Raw genomic sequence first — 8,363 nt, 5'->3', positions numbered from 1 at the left:
ACAGAGGATGAGATGGTTGGATGGCATCACCGACTCTATGGACATGAGTTCAAGTAAACTCTGGGAGTTGGTGATGGACAGGGAGGCCTGGCATGCTGTAGTTCATGGGTTCATGCAGTTCTGACTGCAACAAGTCAGACATGACTGAGCCACTGAACTGAAATTAACTGATACCTGAATAGTCTAGTGGTTTTTCCTACTTTTTCAATTTAAGTCTGAATTTGGCAATAAGGAGGTCATTATCTGAGCCACCGTCAGCCCCCAGTTTTGCTTTTGCTGACTGTATAGAGCTTCTCCATCTTTAGCTGCAAATAATATAATCAATCTGATTTCGGTATTGACCATCTGGTGATGTCCATGTGTAGCGTCTTCTCTTGTGTTGTTGCAAGCGGGTGTTTGCTATGATCAGTGTGTTCTCTTGGCAAAACTCTATTAGCCTTTTACCTACTTCATTCTGTACTCCATGGCCAAATTTGCCTGTTACTCCAGGTGTTTCTTGACTTCCTACTTTTGCATTCCAGTCCCCTATAATGAAAAGGGAACTGTAATCACATTTTCTAAATCATATCTGTAATTGCACACTCTAAAACTAGTTTCCCTCCTGAAAAGATTTTAATCCTTTTAAAAAGTATACTGATCCAGAGTGAGTTAGGATCTGCAAGACCTCACCACATACTTTTTGTTTCTTTCAGAGAAATGGCAAAAGAATGTAGGTGTTTGGAGGGAGAGTCATAATTATACCCTAAAGCAGTGATTTCCATCAAATTTACCCCAGATAGCTCTTAAAAATTCCCAGATACAGGGTCCCACTTCTGAGTCAAAAAATCTGAAGTATATCAGTAAAGTTTGTTTTTTCTAGTGACTTTTTTGTAACTGTGGTAAAATACACATAAAACTTACCATTTTAATTATTTTTAAATGTCAAATTTAGTGGTATTAAGCACATTCATATTTTGATGCAAACATTTTACCATCCATATCTAGAACTCTTCTCATTTTGCAGAACTGAAAGTCTATCCTTCATTTGCCCTTCTCCCAGCCCCTGGGCAGCTATTATTCTATTTCCGGCCACTATGAATTTGGTTACTGTAGTTATTTTATACAGGTAGAACTATACAGTATTTGTTCTTTTGTGACTGGCTTATTCCATTTAGCATAATGTTTCCCACAGTCCTTCATGTTGTAGTATGAGCCAGCATTTTCTTCCTGTTAAAGATTGAATAATACTCTATTGTTTGTGTGTATAACATTTTGCTTGTCCATCCATCCATGATTGGACACTTCCCGAAATGACTTTTTAAAAAAGATGGAATTCTTTAGAAATTTGTTTGTCATCCTTGCCCAGAGACCATGCTAATCTCTGATTGTTGCAGTTTTAGTATACTGTTGCCAGACTCAGAACTCCAAGTAGTTTTGAGAAGCACCAATAAGGCAGTTTTTTCTAGCTGCAGGTTGGTGGAACATTAAGTCAATTTAGTTGAGTGACCAGTATTTTACAAAGATACAGAATAGGAGAAAATAGAACAACTAAAAATTGTAATAATAAGTCAATGTGTTATTTCAAATATTTGTTTCTATATCTATGCATGTTTGTTGCAAAGGAGGGTGACATGTGTACTATGTGAGGATATAAACTAGTTGCTTTTAGTTGCATTTCTTATAGTTGCTCTCAATCAAAAAAAAAAAATGTGAAAGCCACCTGAGGATCAGAATGCGGAATATGATTATATGAAAAGTAAATTAATACCATGTTCTCATCTTGAAACATGCTATAAAATTACAATAGCCATGATTTTACTTTGAATATATTGAAAATAAGAGAATCTGAAAAGAGAAAAGATTGAGAAATGTCTTCTATGAATTGATTTGGACTCCACATTTCAGAGAGGTCTGCATGTTGCTTATTAATGAATCATTTTAATAATGCAATATCAGGAGTTATATATGAATTTGATATATCTCTGATACACTAAGCTTTTATAGACTCCAGAAGTAGATCAGAATTGCTAACGGCAGTAATGAAGAGGTGTGAATGCCACCAGCAATTCAGGATTCGGTTCCAGCTCAGGAAACACACCACCAAAATCAAAATTAATTTCCCCTTTGGCATTTTTCTCAACCATATGTGGTTTTTAAATTATTGTGGTGACTTCTCTCACTGTATTGAAAATATACAGGATATATTTATCTAAGATAAATATGATTTTGCCTGGAATGTTTTCTGAAATAATAGCACACAATATGCATCAGAAAATAAGGCAATTATATACTAATATAACTGTTTGTGAATTGTATTTGGTTCTGCCAGAATTTATGAAAGATATATGTTTAACAGATGTAAATGTTTTTATTAGATCATATGGAACATAATCATTCATCTGCCTTTTAAAGAAGTGTGGAACTCCTTTCCATCACAAGGAGTATTATTTCTGTATTGCCTTAGATGTTCAGTATATGACTCTATTGCAAATCCTCTGTGAGTTGCCTGATGCTGACACTGGCACTGATACAGGCAAACATAGTATTCCTAAGTAACCAAACATCATCCTTTGTTTTACTTCACAAGGAAGATGGTGGGATAGGTGAATGAATGGAAAGAGATAGATATATGATAGATAGTATTAATATATAAAAGGGTACAGCTAAATATACAATTAAAATTTTAAAAAATATGATAGTACAGACTTTCAATGCATAATAAGAATTATGTTCATAATTATGATACCTATTTGTGTTTAAGAAAACTTTATATCATGTATCTTCATTGATCCTCAGTGCTATGTAAAAAAGACCAAACTGTACACATTCTAAAAAAGAGAAACCAGATACAGACATTAACAACCTTACCAACTCACAAGCCAGGGATATATCAGAAGCAGGAATCAGTTCCTAAGGACTGACTTTCAGTCCAGGTATTATTTCACTAAACTGCTGCGTGAAACATCATCATTACTGTTTACTTTGTTCTTGTTATTGTTGTTCAGTCACTCAGTCTGACTCTTTGTGACTTCATGGACTGCAGCAGGCCAGGCTTCCCTGTCCTTCACCATCTTCCGGAGATTGCTTAAAATCTTGCTTAAAACTTTGTTCTTAAAATTTCTCAATTTCAGGACAAGGCACTTTGGCCAATTAGTTAAGCTCTGATTTAAAAATTATTGATAATTGTCACAAACTACTAGACAAGAACTACAGAGGCAAAAATAATTTTATTCTTTATTTTGCAAACATGTGCTCGGTGGAGCTTCCCAAATGGGAGTGTCTCAGAATCAGCTAAAGGGTCCTGAACAGCACACAGACTTGTGTGTTGCTCAGTAATCTCTCTTTTCCTAAAGGTCTACAACTGATTGGGGTGCCTAGGTAGGTTTGAGAACTGCTGCTTTAGAAAAATACTTTGGAGTAACTTTGGTGAAATATCTATCAGGAAAATCAAATAAAAGACAATAACATGTTTTATTTACCTCCCATAGGCCACAAGTCTGAAGAAAATGCTGATTTTGTATAGCCAAAAGTTTATAGAAATCAGGAATTTCTTTAAATTTCTTTAAGAAAAAGAAAACATAATTATGAGGACAAAATTAGTTATAAAAAGGAGTATTTACTAACAAATTATAACAAATACCTTTTTTAAAAGCTTTAAACCACAAATATCTGCCTGACATAGTGCTGTGCTTAACAATATCCTGAAATCACTCTCCATTAATTCATAAATATCTTCATCACTCCTTTTAAATAAAAGAATGTCCATTGTGTGGATGTATTATACCATAACTTATTCAACAACTTATGAGTGGGCATTTAGGATGTTTCCAGTATTTTCAATCACAGTTAAAACAAGCTTCTGTATTACATATTTTCATATTATTGGAAATGTGTCTTCAGGAAAAATTTCTGGAAGTTGAGTCACTGGGTCAAAATGTAAACACAAATGTAATTACTTTAGATGTTGTAAAATAACATCCCAGAAGAATTGTACCAATTTTCTTTCCATCAGCAATATGTGAAAGTGCCTATGTCCCCACAACCCTGCAAAAGAGGATGCTATTTTTTTTAATCCTTTTACCAGTGTGACAGGTGAGAGATGGCATCTTAATGTAGTTTTAATTTGCATTTCTCATGAGTGAAGTGAACATTTATTCATATGTTTAAAGGTTATTTTTATAAATTTCTTGTGAATTGATAAGACAGTTTTTAAAATAGAGGATTTAAATAGTCAGATTTTTTACCTAGGTGTGATAAATATACTATCAAATTCTATATGCTGATTTTTAATGCCATAAAATACATTTCAAAATTACCATAAATAGTGCAATTATAAGATTGAACTACTGATAACTACTGATAAGGTATATATCTTAACTTTATAATTCACAAAGCCAGGCTATAAAAGAAAAAGAATGAACCAATTCCATCAATATGCAATGATAAAATTAAGAATATTTGCTAAGGAGTCAATCCTGCCCCTTCATGGATCTCAGCCTTGTTGTGGCAAAGGGGCTTGAGTACCTCAATAAAACTATGAGCCATGCTGTGCAGGGCCACCCACGACAGACAGGTCATGGTCAAGCGTTCTGACAAAATGTGGTCCGTGGCTGGTGGAAATTACAACCCACCCCAGTATTCTTGGCTGGAAAACCTCATGAACAGTATGAAAAGGCAAAAAGATATGAGGCTGGAAGATGAGCTCCCAAGGTTGTAAGATGTCTGGTATGCTACTGGGGAAAAGCAGAGGGAATTAGCAATAGCTCCAGAATGAATGAACTGGCTGGGCTAAAGCAGAAACAACCCTCAGTTGTAGATGTGTCTGGTGGTGAAAGTAAAGTTCAATGCTGTAAAGAACAATATTGCATAGGAGCCTGGAATATTAGGTCCATGAATCAAGGTACACTGGATATGATCAAACAGGAGATAACAAGATTGAACATCAACATCTTAGGAATCAGTGAACTGAAATGGATGGGAATGGGTGAATTTAATCAGATGACCATTTTACCTACTACTGTGGACAAGAATCCCTTAGAAGAAGTGGAATAGCCCTCAGAGTCAACAAAAGAGTCTGAAATGCACTTCTTGGGTGAAATCTCAAGAGAAAGCGTGATCTCAGTTTGTTTCCAAGGCAAACCATTCAACATCACAGAAATCTAGGTCTATGCTGTATATTATCACTCTGCTTATTAAACTTCTATGCAGAGTACATCATGCGAAATGCCAGGCTGGGTGAAGCTTAAGCTGGAATCAAGATTGCCAGGAGAAATATCAATAACTCCATATACACAGATGACACTACCCTAATGGCAGAAAGCAAAGAGGGACTAAAGAACCCATTGATGAAGGTGAAAGAAAAAAGTAAAAAGGCTGGCTTGAAACTCAACAGCATTATAAAAAACTAAGATCATTGCATTTGGTCCCATCACTTCATGCAAATCGAAAGAAAAATTAGAAGCAGTGACAAATTTTCCTTTTTGGGGATCTAATATCATTGTGAATGGTGACCACAGCCATGTCATTAAAAACATTTGCTCCCTGGATGAAAAGCTATGACAAACCTAGGCAGCATATTAAAAAGCAGAGACATCACTTTGCTGACAAAGTCCATATAGACAAAGCTATGGTTTTTCCAGTAATCATGTATGAATATGAGAGTTGGACCATAAAGAAGCTTGAGCACTGAAGAATTGATGTTTTCAAATTGTGGTACTGGAGAAGACTCTTGAGAGTCACTTGGACTGGGAAGAGATCAAACAAGTCAGTCTTCAAGGAAATCAACCCTGAATATTCATTGGAAGGACTGGATGCTGAAGCTGAAACTCCAATATTTTGGCTACCTGATGCGAAGAGCAGACTCATTGAAAAAGACCCTTATGCTGGGAAAGATTGAAAGCAAATGGAGAAGTGGGTGGCAGAGGATGAGATGGTTAAATAGCATCATCAACTCAATGGACATGAATTTGAGCAACTCTGACAGATAGTGAAGGAGAGATGAACCTGGAGTGCTGTAGTCCATGGGGTCACAAAGAGTCACACGACTTATTGACTAAAAAACAGCAAAGTCAATCATAGGTAGTGACATTTATTACAGCATTTTAAAGCTTTTTTTTAAAAAAAACATATTTAGCCATTCTAATATATGGCTATTTGAAATGACTTCTAAAATCTAGAAATGTTTCACTATTTTTTGTAATATTCTGCTAATAGGGCCACAAAATAAATGTTCCACAAAACACCATTCCAGTGTTCTGAATTAGCATTGCTTATTTTTATTTAAAACTATTTACTGTTTGGTATTTATTCAAATAGTTTCCCTTCTAATAGCAGCACATTTACTTTTGTGGGTACAAATGATGCTTTGTATTTTTTGGCGTGTGTCTGTGTATTATCAAGAACCTAAATGCCTTCAGTCACATATATTACCTTAGTCAAAACTGATCTTGGAAGATTGGTTGTGAAACACGCAAGAGTAATAGTAAAATACTTTGTTGTTTGCCCTTAAAATAGAAAGAGTAGGTTTTATAATCTCTTTGCACGTTTGAAAATGATTGTGGTGTCAAGCAAAGTTTTTGGCTATGCTCATCAAATGAAAGGTATTAAATGGATGGTTTGAAGCAAATTATGTTTTGCTAGAAAGTATTCCACTGTCAAAAGGACATGATGGTAATTTTCTAGGGTCATTTTCTAACAGATATAGTTAAGTTTCCCGTGGACTGTAGCCTGCCAGCCTCCTCTGTCCGTGGGATTCTCCAATTAGGAATACTGGAATGGATTGCCATTTCCTTCTACAGGGGATCTTCCCCACATGGATCAAACATGAGTCTCCTGCATTGCAGGCAGATTCTTTACCATCTAAGTGACCAGGGAAGCTCAAAACTCCCCAGTTTTTTTATTTTTACCAACTTTTTAAGTTTTATAAATGCAATTTGTTTTATTGGGCAGGCCAGAATTCCATTTGTTGCTTCTGAGTTGGACATATGATAGAAGCAATTGTTTTTTATTCCCATTATTCTGATCAACAATTGAAATATTTACTAATTGAAGAAATCATTTGATCTATTCACACTCTGTATTTGATGAGAATAAGTTTTTGTTCATTTTGACCTATAATATTTAAATAAAAATAAAGACCCTGCTCAAAGTGGCATATTTATAAGAAGTCTTAATTTTCACTGTATTCAGCTTTTCTAAAATTCAACAAATTATTATTTTGCAGTTTAAAATTTTTCTTTTATTAGCCCAGTATATTTTATATTTCAACTATGATTTGATGTATTAGTTTGCATTGATCTGAAAGACTAGAAAATAGCATAGTTTCATTCAGTGTATAGACTATGAATATATTTTCTTTAAAATGTAAATTAAATCAAATGCAAGAAAGTGAAAACTTCAAAGAATTTTTACGTTTTCAAAACAGTTCTTTAAAAAAATATTTAAAACGTCTAAACTCAAAGTATAAATCATATTAATATATATTATCATTTTAAGTCAAAACAATTTTAATATTTGAATTTTAGAATTTAATAGCAAAATTTAGGGCTTCCCTGTGGCTCAGCTGGTAAAGAATCCACCTGCAATGAGGGAGATCTGGGTTTGATCCCTGAGTTGGGAAGATCCCGCAGAGATCTTAATCGTAAAAATCTTAACACTTTACAGGGGTTTAATCTTGTAAAAAACTTTTATAAAAATGAAACTACTGTTAATTCTATTTTCCAAGATAAAAAATCAGTATCTCCACATGCATATGCAAAATTAAAACAGCGTACCTTGTCTAATACTGTAAAATGTTTTTCACCCACTATGTGCATCTGTTGCAAATGTCGTGGTGACTTGTCAGTAATTTCAGAAACATGATTTGGAGCAATGAGAGAGGCTGAAAAATGGACACTTGTTACTAGTTGGAAGCTGATTCTTCATTGTTTAGTGCATTCAAGCTCTCTGAGAGGAAGGATGAATTTATCTTTCCTTTTACCCGAGTGCCTCCACCACTCGATTCTTCCTGGTACTCCAAAGCAGTGTCTGTTCCCTGCGTCTGCAGCACAGAACTCACTCATGGAATTCAGGTTCAAAAGCTTTTTCTTGTGAGGACATGGGGAAGCGATGTAGAGGAGCCCTTCCCTGGGGTCTGAGCAGATTTGGTTACAAGAGTAGCATTGTATGTTGGGCATTTCTGTTGCTATCCATTGCAGTCTTAGGTTTCCCTGAAGTGTGGGGCTCAAAACAGAGCCTCTTGCCTGGATCCCAGTGCAGTAATAGAGAATAAAGGGAAGAGAATATTCACAAAATTGTTTTGACTCCATATGCTTGTCACAGGTAGCGTGGAAGAATTGCTCTGTCCTTTTCAATGGAAACTGCCTTTAATGGAACAGCAGGACTGT

At 35.1% G+C, this 8,363-nt stretch overlaps 1 non-coding gene across 1 annotated transcript; it reads right to left on the bottom strand.

Annotated features, from left to right (window-relative positions):
• Positions 1-1,300: 1,300 nt before the first annotated feature.
• LOC138431585 (U6 spliceosomal RNA) lies at positions 1,301-1,403 on the bottom strand. Its single transcript, XR_011253743.1, has one exon. It is a non-coding gene; the product is annotated as a U6 spliceosomal RNA (small nuclear RNA).
• Positions 1,404-8,363: the final 6,960 nt, after the last annotated feature.

The sequence above is a fragment of the Ovis canadensis genome, chromosome 1 (assembly GCF_042477335.2).
Source record: "Ovis canadensis isolate MfBH-ARS-UI-01 breed Bighorn chromosome 1, ARS-UI_OviCan_v2, whole genome shotgun sequence".
NCBI classification, from domain to species: domain Eukaryota; kingdom Metazoa; phylum Chordata; class Mammalia; order Artiodactyla; family Bovidae; genus Ovis; species Ovis canadensis.
Note: the sequence above shows the minus strand (reverse complement) of the source record. Positions and strands in the feature narration are given on the sequence as shown.